Raw genomic sequence first — 14,576 nt, 5'->3', positions numbered from 1 at the left:
TCTGAATGAGAGCCTTGCTGATAAACTATTCTTGGCTGCATGTTCTTCTCTTTTAGGACCCTGAATATATCCTTCCAGCCCTTTCTGGCCTGCCAGGTCTCTGTGGAGAGGTCTGCTGTTACCCTAATACTCCTCCCCATAAACCTCAGGGACATTTTTTCTCTTGCTGCTTTAAGGATCTTTTCTTTATCTTTGGAATTTGCAAGCTTCACTATTAAATGTCGAGGTGCTGAACAGTTTTTATTGATTTCAGGGGGGGATCTCTCTAGTTCCTGGATCTGAATGCCTGTTTCCTTTCCCAGATTGGGAAAGTTTTCAGCTAGGATTTGTTCAAATGCATATTCTGGCCCTCTGTCCCTTTAGGCGCCCTTGGGAACCCCAATTAAACGTAGGTTTTTCCTCCTCAAGCTGTCGTTTATTTACCTTAATCTATCTTCATGGTCTTTTAATTGTTTGTCTCTTTTTTCCTCAGTTTCCCTCTTTGCCATCAACTTGTGTCTATGTCACTCACTCGTTCTTCCACCTCGTTAACCCTCGTCGTTAGGACTTCTAGTTTGGATTGCATCTCATTCAATTGATTTTTAATTTCTGCCTGATTAGATCTAAATTCTGCAGTCATGAAGTCTCTTGAGTTCTTTATGCTTTTTTTCTAGAGCCACCAGTAGCTGTATAATAGTGCTTCTGAATTGGCTTTCTGACATTGGATTGTAATCCAGATTTTTGTAACTCTGTGGGAGAGAGGACTGTTTCTGATTCTTTTGAGGTGAGGTTTTCCTTCTAGTCATTTTGCTCAGTGCAGAGTGGCCAAAAAAAAGTTGTATTGGGAAAAGGAGTAAAAGAGAGGAGAGAAAGAAGGAAAGAAAAGAGAAAAGGAAAAAAGAAAAAAGGAAAAAAAAAGAAACAAAAGAGAAGAATAAGAGAAAGAAAAAGAAAGAAAGGAAAAAAAGGGGGGTTAAGGGAAGCAAATTAATCAAAAAGAAAAAAAAGAAAAGAAAAAAACAAAAACACGGGGGAGCATCTTCTGATTCTGTATAATGTAAGTCCCTTGACTTCTCCTGGAACTGGTCCGTCTCGCTGGTCTTCTGGGGGAGGGGCCTGCTGTGCTGATTCTCAGGTGTTAGCACTTGGGGGAGCTGCTCTGCCCCCTGCCTGGTGCAGGGCTCAGTGGGGACTGTTCACCCCGTGAGGCCCCAGGAGGAACAACCGCAGTGGCAGGCCCAGCTCTGCAGCCCTGGAGTCAGCTCCTGCAGTAGCTCCGGGGCTCTCTGTCTGCAGGGCCTGGAGGCTCTGGGGCGCGGCCGCTGATTTGCTCAGCTCCGGGCATGAGTGTCCTTGTTGTCCTGGGCCCTCCCGGCGTCTGCCTGTCCCGGGGGAGGCCGGATCCTGGGCTGTGTCCCGGGCGCCCTGTGCCCCGGGGCCTGCGCTGTTGGATTCGCACTCCCCCCGCAGCCCCCTCCGCGGAGCCGCCGCCCGAGCCCCTCCGAGCTGCTCCGGGTCCCGCCGTGCGCGCTGCAGCCCTTAGGGAGCTCGGCGCACTCTCCCGGGGCGCAGGTGCCTGTTAGTGTCCCTGGGAGCCCGAGGGCATCCCCGCCCTCCTTGGTCCTACTCCACCTCCCTGCGGGCCCCTTTCCGCCCGGGAAGGTTGGTGCAGCTCCTGCTCCTCTGGGACGGGGCTCTCCTGTCCTGGGGACACTCGCCCCGGCCTCAGCCCAGCTCCTCGCGGGGCCCCTCCCTATTGGAGGCCTTTTGTGTCTTTATTTCTTTTTCCCCGTCTTCCTACCTGATAGAAGCAGGAACTCTTCTCACTGTAGCATTCCAGGTGGTCTCTCTTTAAATCTCAGGCCGAATTCGTAGATTTTCAGGATGATTTGAAGGTTATCTAGGTAATTTGGTGGGGACAGGTGACATGGGGACCCTACTCTTCCGCTCTCTTGCCCCTCCTCTTCATATCGGATATTCGTTTATTTTGGCTGGAACATAGGGCAAGAGAAAAGGCTGGAGATTATTGTCAAATTTTAGTGTTACCTTAAGGACCTGGTGGTTTATTTATAGGCAAAGGGCAACTGGAGAAGGTTTCCAATCAGGAGAGTAATGTATTGAGAATGATGTTTTGGAATATAACACTGACCGAGGGCAAATGTAAGGAGGTGTCTTACCAAACTTTCCCCTGCTTGTGGGCGAGCAGTTGTTTGTTCTCTCTCCAGAACCTCTTCATACAGGCTATGTGAGGTGGTTGTCTCTGAGCAGAGTGTCCAGGAGTGTCAGGGAGGAGGAGGAAGGATAAGGAGGTCAGCAGATGGCTTCAGGTGGTGCCTGTAGCACACTGGCCAGGTCCCCTGGTGTCTCCAGCTTCTGTTGCTGCCTTGACTTTGCAAGGCAGGAGGTGAGAAGTGCATGTGGGGTAAGAGGCAAGATGTTGACAGGCAGTAGCCACAGATGGTGGGAGATACCATGAATTACTGCTGCCGTGGGTTCTTTGAGTTATAGCAATAGCAATAACTTAGGTCCTTCATCACAGGAACAGTATAGACATTTCTGTTTTTACGCTAGCTGCAAAGCAAGGCAATGGCCCCAATCTGGGGTGGCACATAAAATAAATATGGAACAGCACTGAAATGTATATAGTATGGTCAGGAAGACATCCCTGAGAGGTACTGAATAAAGGAAATAAAGGAGCCATCCAAGCAGAAATCTAGAATAGAAGGCTTTCAAGCAGCTGGAAAAGCAACCCAAAGTCCTTAAGATAAATTGTGTCAAATATGTCTGAGAAACATCAGGGATTCCGATATAGTTGGAGTAAGGGAGCGGAGGGTAGGAGAAAAGGAAGAGAGGGAATATGGGGACATATATGGACTTGTGGGTGATAAGATTTTTATGGTTTACTCTGAGATGTGAAGACATTTGAGAATTTAGAGTAAGTGGAGGGCTTGGCTCTCTAGAGCTTTAATAAGACTGCTCTTGGTACTGTGTTGAAAGGAAAGGCTAGAAGAAGTAAGATTATGTAGAAGGTTACTGCAGTAAACCAGGCCAGAAATTATGGTGGCTTGGACTATATGGATAATGAAACATGAAAATGGTCAAACTCTGGACCTCTTAAGTTAAAGGTAGAACAAGCAGGAGTTTAGGACAGATTGGACATTTGGTATGAAAGAAAAAATGCACTTAAAGAATATAACAAAAATTAAAAGTATAAAAGCTTAGAAATATATATATGTGTTGTAGTGTATATTTCCTAGTATGGGGAAGTCTACAGGAAATGTTGGTTTTGGTAAAATATTAGAAGCTCAGTTTGAGCATTTAAATTTGAGATGTCTACTAAATAACCTACGAAAAAATATTTCAAGAAGATTATCAAAGATAATCTTATCAAAGACATATCAAACAGATAATTTGGAAATGTGGTTTGGGTTTCGGGGAAAAGTTGGAACTGGAGATATGCAGGTAGGAACCATCAGGGTTAGGCTGGTCCCTGAAGCTATAAACTGGGGACATGAACTGAGGAGTGGGTGCAGAGGGGATATAGGAGAGGGCTAACAGACAAGCCCTGGGAACCCCAACATCTGAAATGGGTTTAGAAAACACACAAAGGAGACTGGGAGAGATATGAGGACAATAAAGCAAATTTAGTATCCTGAAAGCCAAGAGAAGAAACTGTTTCAAGGAAGAAATGATCATTTCTGTCAAATTCTGCTGACAGGTCATGGCATGTATGGACCCAGTGATGACCATTAGATTTAGAAAAGTGGCAATTACAGTGAACTCAGAAGGATTGGTTCCTACAGAAGGGTGAAGGCAAACATGTGATTGGAGTGGAGTTAAGAAAGAATGGGAGAAAAGAGGTTGGAGACACAAGCAGAAAATGAATAAGGTAGTTGAGGTTATGCAGGCAGGTGAAGATGATGATTGAACACGGTACTTCAGCTGCATAAGGAAAGAAGAGAGGAGGATGTCATGGGTTGATAAGAGTAAAAAGGTGGTTGAATCAATAGGTTGTAGGTCCTGGTGGATTTGAAGAGTTGTTAGAGATCTTAGTGTGACCTTCTATAAGAAAATACCACAGATTACACAGCTTGAACAATAGACATCTGTTTCTCATAGTTCTGGAGGCTGAGAAGTCCAAGGTCAAAGTGCCTGTATATTCTCTTCCTGGTGAGGACTCTCTTCTTGGCTTGCAAACAGCCTCTCTTCAAGTTTTTGTGTTTATAGGGCAGATAGAGATAGTGTACTCTCTGGATTCTTTTCCTCTTTGTCTAAGAACACTAATCCTATTATGGGGCCCTGCCCTCATGCCCGCATCTAACCAAATGACCTCCCAAAGACCCCACCGCCAAATACCATCATATTAAGGGGTAGGTTAGGACTTCACATTATGACTTTTCTTTTCTTTTCTTTCTTTCTTTTTTTTTTTTTTTTTTGAGGAAGGACATAAACATTCAGTCCATGACATTAGATTTGGGTTAATAGAGTATGAGCTAAAAGTTAAGAGATAATGAGTGGTGTGAAATTAGCAAAGTACTGAGAAAGAATGGCAGTAGCCAAAAGCTAACCTCTTCTAGAAAGGAGAGAGTTGGACTCCTACAAGTGTGGAAGATGACTGGAACAGGGAAGTGTCTGAGGAGATCACTCAATGCTGGGAGTCCAGCAGGGTAGGAGGGAGAATATTCTGGAAATGATCATGAGGAACAGGAGGGGCTTTCACTCCAGGTGCAGACTCCACAGCACACAGGAGTAGGAAACAGCCACTGTTGAAGAGGGCTAGAAGGAAATCAATGTCTTTAGTAGGGGGAACTAGCTTCAAACCAATTAAGAATATAATGAGAACTTCCAGAGAAGATGCCGAACTTAAGGGAGAAGGTTTGTGATTGACCTAGAATTTCAGGGGCAGAGTGAACAAAAAGGTTTCAGGAAATGGAGAGTGGGAGATGGGTCAGAAAAGGCAGCCTATGGTACCAGATGAGGATTCACTTTCAGGGAATGAAGAATGACCCTGGTCTCATGGGTCTTTTATGGTGATTGGGTATGAACAGGGATAAAGTACACAATTAGGTTAGTCCAGTTGGTCCAAAGTACAGACTGATGGAGGTGCTGTGGGGTTTGAACAGAGGGAGGAGTGCTGGGGCAACTTGACAGAAGCATGAAGACTCCTATCCTCTCACTGGAGTTCCACATAGTGTGCCTTTTGTGCTCTTGGTTTTAGCTCAATGGTGGTCTGCAGGATTGGCCTTTCTCTAAGTGTGGGCACTCCCCTGACCCCTTCACAGTGCCTTATACATCTCATGTGCTTAACAAACTTTGTTGAGTGAGTTAAAAATACCAGGAGTGAGAATGATACGGGTAAAATTCAAGCCAATTCCAGGAATTAATGATAAAGAATATATAGTTCAGTTCCACTGGTATCTTAATCAATAGTCTGATTTTCACATAGGCAATGGGGAGAGGGTAGTCAAGAAATTTATACTTCAAGACATAAAAAGAGAAAGCAAAAGTAAATTTTATGCAAAAGAAATGCAGAGAAGAAGCTTGAGGTTTTTTAAACCAAGTTATACTTTTATGATATGCACTTTTCCCCCCTAAGGGAGTATATACTTCTTTTCATTTTTGTTTTTTTTGACCAATGCAAGGCGAAGAACAACCATCCTAGAAAAAAAACCTGCTTTATCTAGCAACATAAGCTCTGGAAAAAGTGGGAAACCTGGAAGAAGGGCAAGTTTTGTCAATGCACAGATCTCTATACCTCTTAACACCTCATTAAAATGAATGTCTCTTGGTGTTTGGAATTTTTCCAGACAAATAGAGAGTTTCCTTTGGCTTCATATGCCTTCTTAGAAGCTGATAGTGTTCCTGTGATTTTTTTTTTTTTTGTCAGGATTTTAGCTGTCTTTGCAATGAATTTCTAACAGCAAAGCATCTGCTAGTGGAAAGTGCTTCTTGATGTTCCCCTGAATCAGAGAGCAAATTGTGATATACAGATATTAGCTCTATCCTGTTTAGAGCAGTGGATTTTGAAGGGTTTGAGAAGATTTGGGGATTAAGTAACCCAATCTGCACTTGGCTTTCCTCCCCACAACTCCTCTGGAACTTTGTTCAAAGTGGTCCAGAGAAGTTAATTAGCTTCTATCGGTCATAGTCAATTGTACTCTACACCCGTTTCAAGAATGTAATAAGCTGGAAGGCTTGTCATTATGTACATACTTGAACTTGATGCCCTGGAAGATGTGGTGGTGGTGGTGTGGGCAGGTGGTCGTCAGTGAGTTGCAGAGTTTAAAGTTATGCTTTTATAATGTGTGAGGCTTAATTCCAGCCTTGCATTCTTCGCTTCAATCCTTACAGCTCCCTTCCTTTTAAACCTACATTTGTGTTAGCCCCTAGAGGGAGAAAGGATCATGACACATCAAGGGAAATTATCATTTATACTTGATTTATGGTTCAGATAGTTTATGACTTTTTTCTATTTAAAGAAGCAAGAAGTATGGCTGAAAGTTGATTTTAAATATATTGCATTACAATCACCCATATATGAAATGAAGTTTGTTACTCATAAGTTTGCTTAGGGTAGTGTGCTGTATATTGGATTGATTCTGAAATAAAATGAAAACTTTCTGAAAATAGCTAACAAACTTAAAGCTTTTTTTGTGTGTTTTTTTAAAGATTTAAATTCAATTTAATTAACATATAGTACATTATTAGTTTCAGAGGTAGGATTTAGTGATTCATCAGTTGCCTATAATAATACCCAGTGCTCATTACATCACTTTTTTGTGTGTTTTAATATGACAAAGAATTTTACAATTTACTTGATAATCTTTTTAAACGATTTTTGAAACAAATATGCAAAAATTTAATTACGGAAATATGTTTGCTATGAACCAACTCATTGGAATTAAGAGTATTTCCTTAAACACTAGTAATACTGATGCTACATGATTTAGGGTAGTTCTTATTCTCCTATATCTGGTTATTATATTTACCATGAAAACATACTTGATTCCCTCCAAATTGTATCTATTCAAATCTTTAAGGATATTTTTAAATCTTGCAATCATTTTTCTAGTACTAATGTTATCTATAGTAATAGTTTTTACCTAAACTAATGAAGAGAAATTTGGCTGAGGAAACTGAAACCATTGGGGTTCTAGTCTCAACTTTTCAGTGACTTTGAAGGAAAGCAACATCGTTGTGCTTCAGGTTCTTCATTTCTTTAAAAATAGTGCTATTAATACTATCTTTCAGAACGTGATTAATATTGCCAACTTTTACTAGATTAATTGGGGGAATTTGTTTAATAAGAACAAAAGAGGTTTCTGAGGGAAGAGATTCATTTTGTGCTCCCAGAAGCCTCCTGTATGAGGCTGACGTTACCGTGGGCACAGGTAAATGATACTGAAAGCTCATCTGCGCTGCCCTTCCACCACCCTTCTCCAGGTCTTGGAGACTTTTAAACACCTGATTCCTTTTGATTTTTCCTCCAAAACCTGACAGTATTAGCCTGGCCAGTTTAACATTGCTCTCTGAATTCCCCCTTTCCAAGTTTCTCTTATAATAATTTCCCAGATAAATGTCACTATAACTTTTTGGAGTCACTTCTGAGTCCATGGAAGGGTTGTAGAAGAAGGAACGTGGCATATGTCAGTGATTAGGGAAGACTGAGTTGTTGTGCTGTCTTTTGTTTGGATTTGGCAATTACTGGTAGGTTATTGGTACTTGTATTATATCCAGCAGGATCTTAGGTGTCTCACGAGATTTTAAAGGGTTTTAATATGTGGCGTGTTCTCTGTGTTTTCCTCCACGATCTTGATTGTTTTCTGTCTCATATTAAGATCTTTCATCCATTTGAATTGATTTTTGTGTATGGTGTAAGAAACTGGTCCAGTTTCATTCTTCTGCATGTTGTTGTCGTCTGTTTTCCCAATACCATTTGTTGAAGAGACTGTCTTTTTTTCCATTGGATATTCTTTCCTGCTTTGTCAAAGATTAGTTGACAATAGAGCTGTGAGTCAATTTCTGGGTTTTCTATTCTGTTCCATTAATCTATGCCATAGCAACTTCTTACTATATACATCTCTGGAGGCAAGGGAAACAAAAGCAAAAATGAGCTGTTAGGACTTCATCAAGATAAAAAGCTCCTGCACAGCAAAGGAAGCAATCAGTAAAACTGAAAGACAACCTATGGAATGGTAGAAGATATTTGCAAATAATGTTTCTAATGAAGAGTTAGTACCCTAAATCTATAAAGAATTAATTTATGAAGCTTAGTACCCTAAAAATAAATAATCCAGTTAAGAAATGGGCAGAAGACGTGAACAGACATTTTTCCAAAAGAGACGTCTAGATGGCTAAGAGACACATGACAAGATGCTCAACATCACTCATCATCAGGGGAATTCAAATCAAAAGCATGATTAGCTATCCCCTCATACCTGTCAGAATGGTTAAAATTAACAACAGGTGTGGGGGAGGATGCAGAGAAGGGGAACCCTCTTTTACTGTTGGTGGGAATGCAACTGGTGGTTCCTCAAAAAGTTAAAAATAGAACTACCCTATGATCCAGCAGTTGCATTACTAGTTATTTACCCAAAGGCTACAAGCATAGTGATTTGAAAGGGCACGTGTACCCTGATATTTATAGCAGCATTATTAACCACAGCCAAACTATGAGAAGAACCCAAGTGTCCAATGACTGAGGAATGGATAAAGAAGATGTGGCATGACCACCAAAAAGAATGAAATCTTGCCATTTGCAGTGATGTGGATGGAGCTAGTGTGTATGGTGCTAAGTGAAATAAGTCAGTCAGAGAAAGACAATACCATATGATTTCACTCATATCAGCAATTTAAGAAACAAAACAGATGAATAAGGGGAAGGGAAAAAAGAGAGAGGGGGAAGCAAACAATAAGAAACTCTTAACAATAGAGAACAAACTGGGGTGGATGGGGAGAGGTGGGTGAGGGATGGGCTAGATGGGTGATAGGTATTAAGGAGGGCATTTGTATTGAGCACTGGGTGGTGTGTGTAAGTGGATGAATCACTAATTCTATACCTGAAACCAATTTTATCATATATGTTAACTAACTGGAATTTAAATAAAAACTTGAAAAAAAGAATAAGGCATGGCTTGTTCTCCATGAACTTTTCCAATTGTTTGAAACAATAAGGCTAGCCACCAAGACATGATATTAATTGTTAAGCTATATACATATGTATATAAAAGGTATGTCAGCCCCTATACTAGACTCTTTCCTATTCTACACATCTTTTAATACCATTCCTGTGAAGGAGACATCACTTTGCAGATGTGAACCCTTGACATCGAGGACTTTCCTACTATCAGTCAGGTGGTAAGTGGAAAAGTGGAGGCAGCACATCTGTCTGTATGACTAGACTTATTCTTGTTCCATTAGTAAGAAAATTACTGATAATTTTTTAAGAGTAAGACAGTATTTCCTTTTCAGTGAAGATACAACTGAATTCCAGAGGATACTCCTGTCAACTCAAGAATTCCACCAAAAGGCAAAGTGTTTCTTTCCAAGGTAACTTAGTTTTCAGAAAATGGAGACATTAATATGTTCATAGCATGTCCAATATCAATAGCCACTTCTTCAGTTTTTCATATCACCACAGCAGAAAGTAGCAAGTCTCAACCTGAGTCCCTAAACATTTACATGTTTCACAATGGATAGTTGTAGAAACCACCACAGAGAGTCCAGATGCTTCTACAGACTCTGAATTATACCTCCCACTAGCACCATTGTTTCTTTTCTAGAGAAGCTTAATGAGCTTCCAGTACTGAGAAACTTCAAGGCTCTTTCATGGGGGCAGACCTCCCGGTGAAGATATGGATCAAGAAATCAGGAGAGTGCACAGAACTGTTTGGATGAAAAGAGGGCTTTGAAAACACAGATTACTCTGACTTATACTTCACAGTGATACCATAGGACACAACTACAGGCAAGGAGTGGCTTGCTGTGGGACCTGAAGGCTTTGACCAGACTTCACCTTGTGTGGCCCCTGGGGGAACAGTGAACAATGGATCTCCATCTCCAGAGCTGCTCCCTTATTTACAGGAAAAAAAACAGGGAGATTTTCTACATCTGTAAGCTAAGGATAATTATACTTTGATTGTTGTTACTATTAACTGTAATTTATGTTTAAAGCACTTCATGGTTCACAATAAATGGCGGCTCATTTTGAGAAAACATTTCCTACAAGTAATTTAAAGTGTATTGGAAATTTACCAGGTGGAAATGGCTGTAGAAATACATCTCTTATAATTTGACCTTGAGAATCTTTAACTCTGACAGGTTAAATGCTCCAGGTGCAGCGATATGATTCCTTCTGAGGCCAAGAATGCCTTATAGTTCTGCTGCAGTTAGGTGTTACACACTGATTTTTCTACACTATACACATTTTCAGCTATAGAACAGAAGTTGATTTGTGTAATGTTTGTTTTTTCTTCATAGTCTTGGATTTGAATAATTTGTACCCCTGAGGCAGTTTATGCCATTCTGATTGTTCCATAATTAGGGTTTGCTGTCAGGGGTTAGACAGCACATTTTGTGCCATAACATCCTGGTACAACAACTATACAACCATAGTAAATCCAACTGAAATGAAATAATTTACTGCTTAATTATTGTTTGGAAAAACATATCATAATTCTTTATTTAAGAAATAAGCATTCTATTAAAATAATTCAGTTATAAGAAAAGTGAACATTTTCAGAAAATTTTATAGAAAGGCAAATATGCTTAAGATGAACTACTATTGCAAATTATACTTTAATGAATTGCTGTCTCATACAGTTTAATTTCCTCCAGTTTAATCCCTGGTTTGAGAGCATTAGTTCACCTTGACTTTTCATATTTCCTGTCAATTTTTCTGCATGCCTGAATTATATTTCAGTGTTCCAGATATTTCCAATCATGGAGGAAAACATGAAAGTTTCCTGATTACAGGTTATTCATAGAAATATTTCTATTTTTTCCCTTGGATTCCTCGTTCATAACCTCTTTTCTCCTTGCCAAGTCACATAGCACAAAGAGAAAAATAATTTACCACATAAAGTCAATTTCTCCACTGTACATATGACCTGTAGCTGGTTTTCCTTTCCATTACTTTCCTTTTTTAAATCTTTTTCTTTCCTTATGTCTGTTTTTTATTCCCTCAGGTGGAAATGGTTTGGATCTCACACACAAGAACTTTAAGCCCATTTGAATCAAAACTTAAGTCTTCAAAGGGGTGCAAATTCCTCTGTTCTGAATGGACCATTATTCTTTTCCCTTGAGTCATTAATTGTAAAACTTAATTTGCATGGACTATAACAAAAATAGTACTCTTTAAACCACACAGAGTTTTTTTCTTCATAAGAAAATCAAATTATCAATGTAAATAATGTTTATCTTAGATGAAGAATTCAAAATGAAGCCTATCTTTGGCTTGGAGAATAAAGTTTTATGGATGGAAAGACATCACCCTGAGAATGAAGGAATTTAAGGCCAGTGGGGAGAAAGCATATGGAGGGGAATTATTTGGTGCTTTAATCTTTTGAGAGCAGGTCTATGTAATGTGAAACTCAGCTTGTAATATTTTTTGTGCTTTCTTTTAATAAGAATTTTGAAGCATAACAATATAGAAAATGGTGGTGTCATTTACATGGCTATATAATGATAATAAGCATTAGTTATGGGATGGCTGGACAAACCGAATAGGATATACAAAGGGAATTATGGGAGGAGAAGAGCAACAGACAAAGGCTGGATTTAGTCTTGAGTGGAGAAGACTGAATCTGTGATCCAAGCATTGTATAAGATGTAGTCAGGAAGCTAACTTACAAGTCATAATTCAGTCAGCAATTTTATTGATGTTATTGCAATGTCTTTTATCGTTTTTCTTTTCAAGGGTAGGTCATTCTTCATATTCTCAAAAGTCATACATCTAGTTGGAAAAATCTCTAATATACACAATGTGAGTAGAGGGGTCCTTGCTTCAGTTACTTAATCCTTCTGACCATCTGCTTTCTTGCCTGGAAAATAGGAATGACAACACCTAATTCTAACCCTAACCTTAACCCTAACTTGACCTTGACCCACTTGGGGGTATGACTCATAATGACTTTATGTGCCCCTGAATTCTTCTAGGTTGTCTTTTATTTCATAGTGAGTAGCAAGTATAAGAAGGCCCCTGCAAAATTCAGTATTGACCTTGAACTTATTCTATGTCTACACATAACAGGTACTCAGAAATGTTTGTTCACTGAAAAAATAAATTTTAACCAATTGTAGGATAAAAGCAACATCTAGAAATGCTTTGATATTTTCAGTTATGCCCAGTAGTGTTATCTTTATTTATGAAGAACAGTGATATCGTTTAATTAATGTGCTGGCTAAATAATGAATGCTCATAGTCTGTAAGTAGAACTTTGTACCATTCATTTAATACATATATGCTTAGATTTAATACATATATGCTTAGATTATAACATCTGAATGACACTGAATGTCACAAAGCCAGTCTCAGTTTACCAAGGAAAAAGCCCTTTAAACAGGCAGACAAAGGATCTGGTTTCCCTAGCAACTGGAAGCTCTGCTATCACAGCTCCCCTGCAATTCAGCTTACACATCTGTGCATTTATCTTTCTTTATTTTTTAAGTGAGAATGCAGTTTTAGAATAATGGCTGCCAAAAATGGATAATAGCACAAATCAGAAGGCCATTTATATAGGTAATTGGGATCTTCTTACATTTTCTATTCCATTTTCTCAAATAGTTGATTTAAATACTTAGTGGTTAAATAGCACTTACCTCTAATTATTTTTAGTAACTTTGTGAATTAAAAAAAAATTCCATGTATTGCTGGAATTTGGTTAATTAGAAAGATAGCATTACTTTTCTGGTCAATAAAAAACTATTGTCACTGTTTGGAAATTCATAATTGTGTGCATGTAGACGTGTATAATCTTCATATGCCATTTGAAATGTTCATTAACACATTAACACAGGTATTTTAAAATGTCCTGTGTTTGAGCAAAAACAATTAGAGGCTAGCCTAGGTGATGGTGGGATTCTCTGCTAACATCAAAAATATCTGGAATGTCTGTGGTTACATATTGCACCAAGACTTATATCCAAAGTTAAAAAAACAAAACAAAACAAAACAAAACAATCTGTGCTTATTGAATATAATATACTAAGCTTTAGTGCTTGGATAGATCCTTCACTTTAGGCAAGACAATTAAACACTAAAGTTCTGGTATAATCCTTCTGGTGATGTGTTTAATGAGGCACAAATAAAATGACAGAGATCTTAAAGAAGGTTCTTCAGCAACTGTCATCCTTTGCCCCTCATTGTTGCAACTCCCTGGTATCCTTTGTTTACCTAACCCTGTTGCCAGGTCTAGGAGCTCAGATCCAGCGTGCTAGGTAGGAGAAAGAGCACCACAATATCATGGCATCAAGTATGTTGATTGGCTGAGTTTTTAAAATAAAAGTAAGTTATCCTGAAGAAATCTTGTAAACATCCAGTAGTCAAAAGTCTACACTGTAAGCAGGTACATTTTCAAAATCTAAGACTTCAATAAATGGCCCTGAATCAGGAAGGTTGCACCTTCCTTAGATAGTAAGAGATCAGGAAAACCAGATGTCCAGCATCAAAATTTTTACCTCAGCCATAATATTTTTTTTTTAAAGAGAACCTGAGATGAATATCAGAATCTACAACATATCCTTAATGGTTTGTTGTGCTCGGATCTTCTCAACATGTTTTTTTTTTTATCACCTTACAGAGTCCTGATGAGAAGACCCTTCAGTTATTCCTATCTATAGATTGAATGGACACAAGAAGGAGCAAATAATTAGAAGCTGCATCCCTCAGAATAGACAAATAATTAGGTAGTTTCTTATCTGGCATCAGTAACTGGGCATTTTTCTTTCTCTGGGTGTTCTGACACAAGATCTGCTATAAATAAAAACTGGTTTTTGAGAGATTGAGTTAGAATGGGGAATTAATATGCATAGTTAAGGCAGGGATCAGATGTAAATAACTTATCAATGTGAAGCCCTACACTTTTTTTTTTTTTTGCCCTACACTTTTCTAATTCTCTGAAATCCATTTGAGTTACATGAATAGCATTCCAAGGACTGTGTGATTGATCATGGCCAGAGAAATAAACTGAATTGAAATAACTTAACCTAAAAAATATGAGTATGTTTTTAGTTGATCATTTTACAAGATTTACAGTCATATAACATGGTCATGTTCACCATCATTACCAAAAGAATTATCTTTCTGGTTAATGATGCAACTGGATCTTGAGTATTCTCTTCTCAGATGAGTAAGAGTGAAAATGTTGTAAACCTTCCTAAGCCATATCTAACTGTAATTGAGAGTCCCTAATAGATAAGTACATTGTGTACATAAAGCAACTTCCACATATGTACATGATGGTGTTAGTCTGTTCCTAATTCTGACTTAAAATATCTTTGTTCCAAATTCTGGGAGAATTAGAAATTCCTGATGTCTTATTTTGATTCCTGGGTTTAGACTGTAAGATTGGGACAACAGTTTGCTACAAAAATCCATG

Source organism: Vulpes lagopus, chromosome 17 (genome assembly GCF_018345385.1).
Source record: "Vulpes lagopus strain Blue_001 chromosome 17, ASM1834538v1, whole genome shotgun sequence".
NCBI classification, from domain to species: domain Eukaryota; kingdom Metazoa; phylum Chordata; class Mammalia; order Carnivora; family Canidae; genus Vulpes; species Vulpes lagopus.
The sequence above is the reverse complement of the archived record's forward strand: the minus strand, read 5'-3'. Positions refer to the sequence as shown.